At 41.2% G+C, this 14,407-nt stretch overlaps 1 protein-coding gene and 1 non-coding gene across 7 annotated transcripts in view; one reads left to right on the top strand and one right to left on the bottom strand.

The window, feature by feature from the left end:
- The window catches only part of TFDP2 (transcription factor Dp-2), a 193,162-nt gene extending 186,111 nt beyond the window's left edge, over positions 1 to 7,051 (bottom strand). For all 6 annotated transcript variants that reach the window (XM_058433376.1, XM_058433375.1, XM_032143360.2 and 3 more), the window contains exon 1: positions 6,730 to 7,051. The gene's annotated coding sequence lies outside the window, so the exon portion shown is untranslated. The remainder of the gene's footprint in view (positions 1 to 6,729) is intronic.
- LOC116462216 (U6 spliceosomal RNA) lies at positions 3,006 to 3,107 on the top strand. Its single transcript, XR_004246303.1, has one exon. It is a non-coding gene; the product is annotated as a U6 spliceosomal RNA (small nuclear RNA).
- Positions 7,052 to 14,407: the final 7,356 nt, after the last annotated feature.

The following is a 14,407-nucleotide window of genomic DNA, read 5'->3' as shown; positions in this document are numbered from 1 at the left end:
AAATAAGCCAGGCACAAAAAGACAAACATTACACGCTCTCACTTATGTGTGGGATCTAAAAACCAAAACAACCGAACTCATGGACAGAGAGAGTAGAAGGGTGGTTACCGGAGGCTGAGAAGGGTAGTTATGGGGATGTGGGGATGGTTAATGGGTACAAAAAAATACAAAGAATAAATAAGACCTACTATTTGGTAGCACAAAAGGGTGACTACAGTCATTAATAACTTAATTTTATATTTTAAAATAACTTACACAGTGTATTTGGATTGTCTGTAACTTAAAGGATAAAACGCTTGAGGGGATGAATACCCCATTCTCCATAATGTACTTATTTCACATTGCATGCCTGTATCAAAACATCTCATGTACCCCATAAATATATACAACTACTACGTACTCACAAAAATTAAAACTAAAAAAATTAAAAGTTCAGATGATTGACTTTAGTATTATACATCTTATCTAAGCATGTACTTTCTTCTGTTCACAGTACACCAGTCAGTAAAATAGAGTAATATAGCTCATAATCATGATTTAATCAATTAGCTGAAATACAACCAAACTTAAGATAATACGTATCTTAAGATTACACAGAAATGGTCTTTTATATATATTTTCTTATTTTTTTAAAATTATTTTTTTTGAAACAGTCTCGCTCTGTCATCCAAACTGGAGTACAGCAGCGTGAACATAGTTCACTGCAGCCTCAAACTCTTGGGCTTAAGCAATCTTCCCACCTCAGCCTCCTTAGTAGCTGGGACGACGGGTACGTGCCACCACTTCTGGCTAACTTTTTTTCATTTGTAGAGATGAGGCCTTGCAATGTTGCCTAGGATGGTCTCAAGCTTTTGGCCTCAAAGTAATTCTTCCCAAAGAGCTGGGATTACAGCATGAGGCACCATGCCCAGCCTCTTTGTTTGTTTATTTATTTATTTATTTTGAAACAGAGTCTCACTCTGTCGCCCAGGATGGAGTGCAGTGGCAAGATCTCAGCTTACTGCCATCTCTGCCTCCCAGGTTCAAGCAATTCCCCTGCCTCAGCCTCCCAAGTAGCTGGGATTACAGGCATGTACAACCACACCCAGCTAATTTTTGTATTTTTAGTAGAGATGGGGTTTCACCATGTTGGCGACGCTGGTCTCAAACTCCTGACCTCAAGCGATCCACCCGCCTCGGCATCCCAAAGTGTTAGGATTATTACAGGCGTGAGCCACCGCGCCCAGCCTATTTTTTCACTTATAGTAAACAGTGGCACTAGTGAAAAAATCATTAATCAACAATGGCTAATTTTCAAATCACTCACTTATATTTGAATGAATTCGTAACACTTTAGAAAAAAAAAAAAAGAAGCTACACTGGAAAAGACCCAACCAAAAAGAAGTTACATTTTTGGGTTCTCCAAGCTACTTTCCCCTATTTCATCTTTTCTTGCACTTAGGATTCTTTGAGGGATGAGATTATGTTATGTCCCTTTGTCAACTTAGTGCCTCACACACTGCCTGTAACATAGGAAGCACTTCACATGTGTCTTTTGAATAATACACACAAAGACCAACTGGTGCGGAGTTACCATCTCTCTATGCCTACTATCTGGCTGCTGGTTCATATCATCCCTAAGAAACCCAAAGGTAAAAAAGGGCTTGAGGCCGGGCGCAGTGGCTCACATCTGCAATCCCAGCACTTTGGAAGGCCAAGAGAGGTGGATTGCTTGAGGTTAGCAGTTCAAGACCAGCCTGGCCAACATGGCAAAACCCTGTCTCTACTAAAAATACAAAAATTAGCCAGGTGTGGTGGCACATGCCTATAATCCCAGCTACTTGGGAGGTTGAGGCACAAGAATCACTTGAACCCAGGAGGCGGAGGTTGCAGTGAGCCGAGATTGCACCACTGCCAGCCTGGGCCAATAGAGCAAGGCTCTGTATCAAAAAAAAAAAAAAAAAAAGCAGGGCGGGGGGGGGGGGGGGGGTTGAATTTAAAAGGACAGTAAAGAGAAAACAGAAAAAGAGAGTTGGAAAGTACTATGCTCAGAAATAAAATTCTAATTAGATTACAACTTATGACACTAGGAAAGAAAAGACTTATTTATTTATTCTTATTTATTTATTTATTTTGAGATAGGGTCTCACTCTGTTGCCCAGGCTGGAGTGCAGTCGCACCATCACAGCTCAATGCAGCCTTGACTTCCTGGGCTCAAGAGATCCTCCCACCTCAGCCTCCTGAGTACCTGGGACTACAGGAACATGCCACCAAGCCTGGCTACTTTTTGTATTTTTAGTAGAGACAGGTTTTGCCATGTTGCCCAGGCTGGTGTTGAGCTCCTGGGCTCAGCAATCCGCCCACCTCGGCCTCCCAAAGCACTGGGATTACAGGCGTGAGTCACTGCACCTCCCAGAAACGACTTTTAAAACATACATGCATTTTTAAAACAAAGATAACTTTGGCTACCATACATAAGGACCAGAGACAGAAAAGGACTGGAAGAACGAAGGTTAACCGGAAGCTATTACTGCAGTACACTAAAGAAGGAATGGTGGCAGACTACGGTAATATTAACAATAGGAGGAATGGAGAGAAATAGATGTACATTACCTTTTTGCTTCAGGCATTTTTATTAAGAAAAATTCTCTTCCGATGGCTCAAGTAAACAAGCATTGATATCTTGTGCAACATGGGCATTTAATAAATTTATCAATGAATTGGCGGAAATGAATGCTCAATATGAACATGAAGATAAAAGATAGTTCCTAACTGCTCTAAGTAAACCTTCAACAAGGTATGTTGCTCCAAATAAAATTCCACACAGCTGTTGGCAATCATTTAGGAACTATGGTGAGCAGGAGAGGTTGCCAGAAGACTAAAGACAAAAAAATGTAGTACTCGTGTTCAAAAAAAGAGAAATGGGATCCTGCCAACTATTGATCATTGAAGTTAAACATAATTTTAGACGATTCTAGAATCATTACTAAGAGAAGTTTGTGAATACTTAGAAAAAGTAGTAATCAGTGCTCCCTTAGCAGCACATATACTAAACAGGAACAAATCAGAGATTAGCATGGCCCCTGTGCAATGATGACACACAAATTCATAAAGCCTTCCACATTTTTACTTGAATTAAAAAATCCTTTTCTGATACAAAAATCAGCCATGTGTGGTAGCAAGCGCCTGCAGACCCAGCAACTCGGGAGGCTGGGGAAGGAGAATTGCTTGAATCCAGGAGGCCACTGCACTCCAGCCTGGGTGACAGAGAGAGACTCTGTCTCAAAATAAATAAATAAATAAATAAATAATAAAAAATCCTTTTCTGAAAAAAAAAGACAAAAAAGTGGTAATTAACATATGCTACTGGAATATAGTATAGTTTCAATAAGGACAAGTAATGATAGGGTAAAAAAAAGAGGCATATAAAATCTGGGTTTTAGTAAGGCAATTGTCAAAGTTCCTCACATATTCCTAATGAGAACTTGGAAACATATGAGGTAGATGATGATAAATTAGCTGAATTTCTAATTGGCTGACCAACCTGAACCAAAGAATGAATAATAAAATTTTTTATCACCTTTAAGAGAGGTCTTTAGCAGGTAAAGAACTCTGCCCTCAGCCCTGCCTAGAGAGCATTTTAGTGAAAAATTTGCATGAAGGCAATGCCAAAATTATCAAACTTGTATGTTTATCAAATGCATAGATTTGATATTTATCGGATGACCAAATCAGGATTTTTTTAATGTCAACAGACTAGAAGCAATCTTACAAAATAAAAATACAGATACATGTAAAGTCCTACCAAAAAATATTCTGTTAAAGAATTGAGAGAGTATGACTTTAAGAACGGAGAGAGCATGAACAAAATAATTCAACAATTTTAGTTGACAAGGAAACCAATAGTAAAATAGGTATCATACATACATACTACTTGGATGCCACAACCCATTCTAAATGACTTACATATATACATTAATTTAATTATCTTCAGAATTGTGTAAGATAGACACTATTATTAACCCCATATTACAGATGAGGAGACTTAGGCCCAGAGTGTTTACATAATTTACTCAAGGTTACCCAGCTGATAAACTGCAGAGCTAGGATCTAAACACAGGAAGGTTAGCCCCAAAGTTAATCTTCTTAACTAGTAAATTATTATAAATTAACAGTGTAATGTGGTTGCCAAAGAAGCAAGTCTACTCTTAAAGTACATGCTTTAAAATCAGAGAGGTAACTTAGTCTTCTATACTAGTTAATACCTAATTTGGGGTACCATGCTTGTCGGAACAATGCAGATGAACTAAACAAATCCACAAGTGGGCTATGAGTTCTGTGAGGAGATGTGAATGAAAACAATGACACAAAAGTCACCAGCAGAGGTTAAAGACTGAGAATATTTTCTAACACTCAGTGGAATATAAGTATCTTCAAATAGTTGAAAACCCACAATACAGAAGAGACAGTGAGGACACAATTTCTAGTTCAGTGAAAGAAATAATTTTAAAAATCAGAGTTGTCCAAACATGGCGAGGTGTGTGCCTATAACCCCAGCTACTTGGGAGAATGAGGTGGGAGGATCACTTGAGCCCAGGAGTTCCAGACAAGCCTGAGCAACACAGAGAAACCCTGTCTCAAAAAAAAAAAAAAAAAAGAATTGACCAAATATCTTTGCCTCAGAAACTATGACACTATAAATAGTCTCTCCAAAAAATATATAAATATGCATAATTTTGCATAATATTTCCAAGAGTTCACAAGTCTACTTTCATATCTATTCATGCCGCACACCTGGAGTCGTGTATCCCAGATTAAAATGGAAAGGATTCAAGTATGAAGAGGTGAGCGTATTTGATTCTCTTTAAAATCCACTACAATTTAAAATTCTATGATCTAAAAGAACTCTCAATCTATGCTTTCTAGTTTCTTCTGAGATCCATTATAACACATATTGCAATAAGAGTTTAAAAGACGATGACAAGGAAGTACATCCCACTTCATCAGTTATACTGAGGGCACACTGCTCAGACAGTTAAGAATTTTAGCTGCCAGAGAAAAACTTCCATGTGCCACTTGGACTACACATTCACAAAAGTCGGGGTGGGAGGAATTACATGATCACAAAATGAGAATACGAAGTATTACACGCTAGAAAAATTCAGCTTTCTTTTTTAAACACCTAAAAATGAAGAGAACTGAAAAGTAAGAGTTTAGTAAGTCTTGAACCTTTATTAACAAATGTAAGGGCCACAGTGCTCAAACTGCAACTGCACAGCCAGAACAACGCTACAGACACCACGTCTACTAGTTACAGGCACAAGATGTTCTAATAAATAATAAACACATCCAGAGCCAGTACACAAATGTGACAGAATCTGGGGTCTAGGCATTTGATTTTTCTCCTGGTGCGGTCTGAGAATGGACACTGCCATTAAAGATTAATTATAGTAATCTGATAGTGATAAAGTTTAGCTAAATAACAGGCTAACCAATGAAATGGAAAATGAAGCTGCAATATAGATCAATTAAACTATTTTTATATTTACTTTTAAAGAGAGACAGGGACATGATTATGCCATATAGAAAATAGTTGAATATATATTCACGAGCTGAAAAAAAAAACAGGTAAATAACTTTATTAGGTGAAGATAAATTCAAGCCATTAAGAGAAAACACATGGCCCAGAAAAAAAAAAAAATAGGTTGTGCAAGTCAAATGAAAAGACACAAAACTCAGATCTCGGGGAGAGAGGGGAAGGAGAAGGCTGAGCTAAAAGAGAGCCTTACTGAAAGAAAGCAAATAAGTGAGACAGGGAGTCTGTGCCCTCTGAGATGGAATGAGGAAAAGATAAAAGTATTCATGGGCTTAAAGGTAGCTTCAGCAGTGAATATGGAAAAGGAATGAGCCCGTTCACTGTCTCAACACTAAAAGGGAAATAATATAGAGTCTTTTTCTAAACCAGCATCCATGGCAGTCAATAATAAAAGTGCCTAACTAATGCAAGGCATTTAACAAGTGGAGAATTTTCTTACGATTGCATTCCATACATTAGTCCACTCACTCCCCGAAACACACCGAATAGGTGGATGAATCTAATTTACAGATGAAGAAACCGAGATCACACAATGGAAGATAGCACAGGCTGGTAAGAGAGACTGGGGCGCTCATCCACTTCGTTGTACCGTCTCTCAGAGAGATCCTAGGAAAACCCTTACACTTCTTTGTGAAGAGAGACCTTGGCTTTCCAGATTTTCTCAAAGGAGTCTGGGCCCAAAAAGCGATCCTCTACTTCAGAGAAAAGTTCCTTTATGGGGCATATGAGGTTCTTCCAAGCACACAAAGCTTAGAAACTCTTTTTAAAAACAAACACCTGGTGGAGACAGAGGCGTGTGAGTCATGAAAGGAGAAGAGAAAAATCGGAAAACCAGATTTAGAAGCCATCCTTCTTTGAAGAGAACGAGAAAGTAGAAAGCAGCCCTTCCCCTCTTCCACGAGGCGTGACTCAGGGACGTTACCTCCCCCGATTTGCTCTATGCACTAAGAGGGTGACCCTCCTCTGCTTTCGACTCTGGCCCAGACACTCACGGGTTACACGGCCAGGCCTGCAGAACCCAGGTCTAAACAGATGGGACTCGTGGGGGAACAAGGGGGCCCCTGGGCGCAGGGAGGGAAACCTACCCAGGAACGCGCCCGGCCGGGTCCAAAGGCCCTCCGCGCGCGGGCCCGCGCCCTCGCCCCAGACCTTACCGCCTTCGGCTGCAGAAGAACTGGCGGCCAAGCGAGGCTGTCGGGCCGAGCCAGGAGCGCGTCTTCGGGCGCCGCCGCTTCTGTGGCGCCCGCGCTTGGCGGCGGCCAGGTCCTGGTGGACTCACACCCAGGGAGACGCGGCCTGCCCGGTCAAGGCCCAGGAGTTTGAGGCCCCGGAACGCCGACCGTGCGCGCGCCCTCGAGCCTGCCCAAAGAGGAAGGGTCAGGGCGCGCCCCGCGGGCCGGGCAGCGGCGGCAGCGCCGGCAGCGCCGCAGCCGAGACCGCTGCCGATTTCGATCGCCCTCTCCCTGCCTAGCTACAGCCCCGCTTCCCCCGCGCAAGCTTTGGCGGCGGAGCAGCACGGTGCGCGCCGATTGGCCCTCGGGATGTGCGACGCCAGGCGCCGCTCCCCACGGATTGGCCGGGCCGGCAGTGCGTGCACGGAGTAAACAAACCCCGCCCCCAGGCTTCCCTTTGGGAGTAGGGGGCCAACAGATGCAGGGGCGGGCCTCGTGCACTCAGCCACCGCCCCTTGGTTCCCCCTGTGGCCTCCCTGGGAGCCCTCCGCAGGACCCGACCACCCCGCTTCCCCGCCGCCTCCGGGAACAGCTGCGGGCCTGAGGCCTAGAATTTTAGACACACTTCCTACTCACTCCTATCTCATCCCCCCTACTCCCACCCTGAGACTTGGGTGGGAATCTCTTTTCCAACTGACCCCGAAGCCAGAAAAACCCAGCTCTCTTGGAAGGAGGGGGACTGCGGCAGTTCCATTTCGGTCCCCAGGCCTTTGGCGGGTCGCCCTGGAGGAGCATCAATAAGGGACAGGGGGGCGAGTGATCGTGAGTGAGGCTATGCGTGCGGCCAACTGTGGAACACCTTGAACTTATTCAGACAATGGGTTAGAGACCACTGGGAATGTGGAGGTTCTTCAATATCCAGGCAAGTTAATACCCAAACCAGGACAGGTCATTATGTCCCGCGGAAACCGCATACAGCGCAAATACCCGTACACTTGGTTCCATATGAAAAGATTTTGTTCATTCATTCGTGCCGATGTGAAAAACCCTGTGTGAACAGCGCGTTGAAACGATTACATCTTTCTCATTTTACTCCAATCAAATTTTATAGATCTTCTATATGCCACTTCATTTGTTGGTTTTTGAGACGGGGTCTTGCTCTCACCCAGGCTGGAGTGCGGTGGCAGGATCACGGCTCAGTGGAGCCCTGACCTCTCAGTCTCAGGTGATCCTCCCACCACAGCCTCCCGAGTAGCTGGGACTACAGGTCCACGCTACCACACCCGGCTAATTTTTGTATTTTTAGTAGAGACGGGGTTTCACCATGTTTCCCAGGCTGGTCTGGAACTCCTGGACTCAAGAGATCCTCCCGCCTAGGCCTCCCAAAGTGGTTGGATTACAGGCGTGAGCCACCGTGCCCGACCCCAAACACTATTCTTGACATGGGGAGACAACAGTGGACAAAATAGAGACAAAAACTCCTGCCTTCATGGAGCTTACATTCTAGCAGGATGGGAAAGATAATATGCAAAAGAATAGGCAAAACAAAAACTATATTACATGCTGATATGTGTGCTATGGGAAAAAAAAAATAAGCAGAGGTATTGGAGGAATGGCTTCAGTCCTAAATATAGTGATCAGGGAAGGTGGCACGCAGAAGGTGGTATTTAAGCAAATGCCTAAAGGAGATGAGATAGGTAACAGAGCACTTTCAGATCTTTCTCTGGGGCAGGGTGGAGAGACAATTGTATGCATAATTGCATGTAAGTAGTCCTGAGAGTCCAAGAATGTCAAATGCAGTACTCCACTGACTGATTCTAAAATGCAAAAACCCCAATGGAGTGATTACTTCACATTCTCCAGTAACAAATCAATAAAAATTTAGTTTCCACAAAAAATTTTTTTAAAGTTATATTCAACAAATACTTTTCACTCTAGGTACTACATATACAAAAATGAACAAGACAGACAAAACATCCACCCTCAAGGAACTCAGTGTAGCAGAGGAAATGGATTGTAAACCACCTCAATTCAATGTGTAAATAACCATGATGGAAGTACACACACAAAGTGCTTGGGCTAATGTAGGGAAAGGGGTCGCTGTCATAGAGGAGCTGTAACTATCTTAGGATCTCTTTATCTATAAAAGATAGTATACTAAAATATTCAGTACTAAATTTGGAGTGAAGTTATGGCTATCAGGGATTCCCTAACCTCTTTATAGGTCAGAGTCTGAAGATACTAGGTTGAACCACACGAAATTGCTGATATTGGGCAATTTTCATATGGTTCAACTTACTCTCTTGCAGAGGTAGTATGAGGATTTTGCTATGTAATGCATGTAGTAAGTGTTCAGTAAATGATGGCAATTATTATATTCATTGTATAATATAGCTTTTGAAAAAAAAGATTTAAAAGTCAATGTTTTATAACACCTTCCAACGCCATTACATAAAATGGGCAGTGAAAGTTTCAAATTTTCCATATCCTAGTTTGATTTAGTTGTGAATTTCCATGACCTAATCAGGGCATGTTGTAAAAGACAGTAAATGTTAGTTTCACAGCAGGCCAAGAAATTCAGAATAAGGAGGAACAGCTTGGTTTTTAAGCCAAAAACTGAGAATTCTCCAGAACAGAATAAATTGTCAAGTTGCTACAGGGAAGAAAATTCATGTAAATCAATTTTTCATTCCCACTCATAGTTCCAATTTAGCAATTTGCACAACAGTCAGCTTTCTGTCTTCTTTCTTATTTCCCCATTAAGGGATCTTATTTCCTTTGAAAAGGAAAATAAAGTTTCCACCATCTCCAGTGCCAGAGAGTAGACATCTGAAATTTGACAGAACATTTATTGATTCTGCAAACACTTATTAAGCACTTATTGTATGACAAGAACTATGCAAGGCATTGGCAATACAAACACAAATGTCCAAAGAGCTCCGTTCATTGGCATTCCTTATGCTTGGAACAATCCCCCAGTTCACCCACAACTCACCTGCACATGCCTTCTCATCTAAACTTAAACAACACTTTCTTCAGAAAAGCTTCCCGAGTCCCCATCTCCAACTCTTTTCCCATAAAATTTTCTTTGACTTTCCAACATTCATTAAACTTGTAATTACTCACTTGCTACCTGCATCCCATTAGACTGTAAGCTTCTAGAGTCAAAGTCATATCATTCTATTCACTATCATCTCCTCAGTGCTTAATGGAAGTTCAATGTTTTTATTGAATAGATGAGAGTCCACAGCCCAGCAAATTTGCAAAGAGGAGAGAGGTATAATAAAGTCTTCTCTATTTAGAAATATGTGGGCCACAGAATAGCCAACACAAAGAGGTTGTGAAAAAGATGGCTCCATTGCAGTTAAACCTGAGGCATTTCCATGTGCTGCCCCCTCTCCTGGCACTGGATACTGCTTTTGCAGGTGGAAGTACCAGACTCCTGGACCACTGCCTCTCAAACTTTGAGGTGCACAGTAATCACTTAGGGAATCTTACAATTCAGTCTGTAAGGTGTGGCTTCGATTCTGCATCTCCAACAGGCTTCCAAGTGATGCTGGTGCTGCCTCAGCAGCCAAAAATCACACTTGGAGTAAGAAGGTCCTTAGTGACACCTTTTATCACACGAAAAGATCTGCAGTTGTCAGAACAGTTTCAGATTTTTTTTTTAAAGCATCTTCTTTTCACACCAAATCCATCTAGTGACTGACAAAAGAAATAACACTTATAAGTGTCAAATCTGGGTCTTGCTTCTAGAGACAATCCTGTTATGTACAGTTTAATCACCTTAATAGGACAGAGTAGAATTGAAGCCTTGGAATTTCCTCACGGAGGGATTCAACCTCTCCCCAGTTTTCTGGAATGACTGCATTAGAGCAGTAGAAAGGTTTCAAAGTCACCCTTAATAAAAGTAACCCCTTAATATCAAACCTAAAATATTTTTAGGATAAAATACTTTATTCACCCTAAAAAATATAAAGTAAATGTGAGACAAGGAATCATGATAAACCCTCATGTATCTGCTTAAGCAACATATTATTAACACCATTGAAGCCTCATGTGCCCCCTACCAGTGTGTCCCTACAACTTTCCCTTTCCAAAATAACATCTTAAATTCTGTGTATAATTTCCATGTTCTTCTTTATAATCTTAACACATGTGTATGTATATCCAAATAATATATTGCTTAGCTTTTCATGCTTTTGAACTTCATAAATTTGGAATAAAATTTATTATTCATCTGCAATTTTTTTTTTTTTTTTTTGCTCAACATTTTGTTTAAGAGGGTCATCTATCTTGATGGGTGGTCATTCATTTTCACTAACGCAAAAATATTTACATACTCCATTCTATTATTTTTTAAATTTTATTTTGAGACAGACTCTTGCTCTGTTGCCTAGGCTGGAGTGCAGTGACGCAATCTCAGCTCACTGCAACCTCTGCCTCCCAGGTTCAAGTGATTCTCTTGCCTCAGCCTCCCAAGTAGCTGAGATTACAGGTGCGTGCCACCACTCCCAGCTAATTTTTGTATTTTTAGTAGAGATGGGGTTTCACTATATTGGCCAGGCTGGTCTCGAACTCCTGACCTCAAGTGATCCGCCTGCCTTGGCCTCCTATAGTGCTGGGATTACAGATGTGAGCCAATATGCCCGGCACATAATCCATTCTCTTATTGAAAGGCATTTGGGAGTTTTTACCTTTTTTTCATATTCTGATACTATGAATATTCCTGTCTCCTTTGTACATGTGAAATTTTCCATAGGGTCTTAGATTATGAACAGGGGTGACAGTCAAAATATTTAACAGCTGGTAATGCACAGATCTTAGCTGGTTCTCCTTCCCCACAAACACCCTGACACAATTTCTTACATGCAGTTGTTTTATTTTGGGAGATGATTCCAGTGAACTGGAGTGGGAGACGGCAAGCATGAAACACGAAGAAGGAAAAGCCAACCCCATGTGTTATGGGTTACTGAGATGTGTTACTGAGATGATCATTGCTGGAGGCTACTGAGGCTTGATCCTGGACGGGACTCTCCAAGAAGTTTTGAAGAGCACACCTCAAAACTGTCCACTTGAAGGACAGAAGAGGGGCATATTTACACACTGGCTCCCATCCTCACTGTGAAAAAGTTGCTCTGTCGGGTGTCAACTCTCTAGTACTTCAAGGTTTGGACATGGGTGAAAATAACAGAGCAAGTTCAGACAAGTATTCCAAGCTGAGAGGCAAGGAAATCCTAGTCCAGAACAGGAGATATGGTAAGGCACAATGAGGCAAGGTGTTGCCAGCACACGCCAGGGCAGCTGATTGCTGCAACGAGTGGAAAAAAAAGGTGGGCCAAGAGGATAGGAAGTGGGGCAAGAGGTGACCAAAACTGATATAAATAACTGAGTGATAAATTAATGGAGGATAAGAGACAGCTCTTCCATACAGTAGAATTCAATTAATAAATAAAAAGGCATAATGGAATAGAAAATCACCATTACTAGGCACTCAACACCGGAATGATTGTTGCAGGAGAAAACTATCCATGGACACTATAACTAGTGAGCGAAAAGTGTGATGGCAAACAGGACATTTACATGGTCTCAAAGTATCTTCTCAGAAAATTCTTAATAACTACTAAAGAAAAATAGTAACCTTACAGTGGAAAATCTGGAAGACACTATCTTTATCTTAATCAAGTGATCAAGGTTAACATCATCGGTAATAAGACACAGGGATATAGCTTCATGATAGGATGCACTGAGAAGTCCACAATATCACTTCTGCAGTATTTTAACAAAAGTGCAAAACCTCAATCTACACACCATAAAAAATCAGGCCAAGCCAAAGTGAGGAACATTCTATAAAATAACTGCCAGTACACTTCAAAAATGTCAAGGCCATGAAAAAAATAGACTGAGGAACTGTCTCAGATTGGAGGAGACTAAGGACACATGAAAATTAAATACAATGTGGGATCCTGGACTGAATTCTGAATGAGAAAAAGGACATCACTCACAAAACAGGCAAAATTCAAATAAGGTCTGTAGATTAGTTAAGATCACTGTATCAATATGAATTTCCTGATTTGAGTAATTGTATTATGGTTATACATGATGTTAATTAGGAGAAGCTAATGAAAAGGGAACTCTGTGTACTATTTTTACAACTTTTCTGTAACTCTAAAATTGTTTCAAAACAAAAAGTTAACAATTAAATACAAGGGGCTCTTATTAAAATACAGATTCTCATTCAGTAGGTCTGGGATAAGGCCTGAAATTCTGCTTTTCTAAAAAGTACCTAGGTGATGTTGAGACTGCTGGTCCCAATGACATATGTGAGTAGCAAGACTTTGTTTCCCCCCAGTTGTACTGAGGTATAACTGACACAGAATAAACTGTAAATAAAGTGAACAATGTGATGAGTTTTGATGTATGCATACACTCATGAAACCATTGCCACAATCAAAATAATGAATTTATTATTGGGAGACAATTCTAAATAGGTTTCTCATTTCCGTTTGTGTTACAGGCAGAGACACTGTGGCTTTTGTTGTAAGACAGAGACGGTGTCTCCCTCCACAGCAGAGGGCGACACCAACGATCAAACATCGTGAAAATAATTTTCCTCTGGGACAAGAATCAGAGAGGTTTACTTCCAATCTATTACGAAAGACTCAGGTTTCCTGAGCCTGAGATTCTTCAGCTTTACCACAAACCACTGCATTCACAGGATTAACCTGAAGTGCTCCTCACAGGACTTAGGAGGCAAGGAGGACCAACGTAAATATGAAGATAATTGGTGCTTGCTATGCCATGAGTAATAAAGTCTTTAATCTCTGAGGCAGGAGTCTCATATCTTTTGTCATCAGTACAGGTTGAGCACCCCAAATCCAAAACTCTGAAATCCTAAATGCTCTCAAATCTGACATTTTTAATTAAAATATTTTTATTACTAGAGACAGCGTGTTGCTTGCCCAGAGTGGAGTGTGGTGACATGATCATATCTTCCAGTGAACTCCTGGGTTCAAGTGATCCTCGGGCCTCAGTCTTCCAAGTAGCTGGAACTACAGGCATGACCATCATGCCTGGCTGATTTTCTTATTTATTTTTTTTTTAGTAAAAAGATCTCCCTATGTTGCCCAAGCTGGTGAAATCTGAGGCTTTTTAAGCACTGACATGATGTGTGAAGGAAATGCTCAGATTTGGGTATCAGATTTCAAGTTTTCAGATTTTGGATGCTCAATTGGAAAGTATACATAATAAAAATATTCCAAAATCAAAAAAAAAAATCTTAAACCCGAAATACTTCCAATCCCCAGCATTTTGGATAAGGGATACTCAACTTGTATCTATAAAACTGTGGGAGGCTAACTTGTTAGCTTCCAAAGTAGAGTAAAATTTCAGACTCTTCTCAGTTCTTGACGGTGTTTGGTGATGAAGATTGGGATGCTAATAGAAATAATGGGTTTCTGGAAGAGAGAAGACAAGGGCTCCCTTGGGCTGGGTGAAAGGATCTGAGAACTCCCTGGGATCTGGTAGCAAATGTTCTTGCTCAAGTGGTGGGCAAGGGGGAAGGAAAATTTGGCAAATCTAATGTATTTGCCTTATAATCTCTACTTTTTTTTTTTTTTTTTTTTTGAGACAAGAGTTTCCCTCTCATGCCTCAGGATGG

This window comes from Hylobates moloch, unplaced genomic scaffold, assembly GCF_009828535.3.
Source record: "Hylobates moloch isolate HMO894 unplaced genomic scaffold, HMol_V3 SCAFFOLD_22, whole genome shotgun sequence".
Classification (NCBI taxonomy): Eukaryota; Metazoa; Chordata; class Mammalia; order Primates; family Hylobatidae; genus Hylobates; species Hylobates moloch.
The sequence above is the reverse complement of the archived record's forward strand: the minus strand, read 5'-3'. Positions and strand labels throughout refer to the sequence as shown.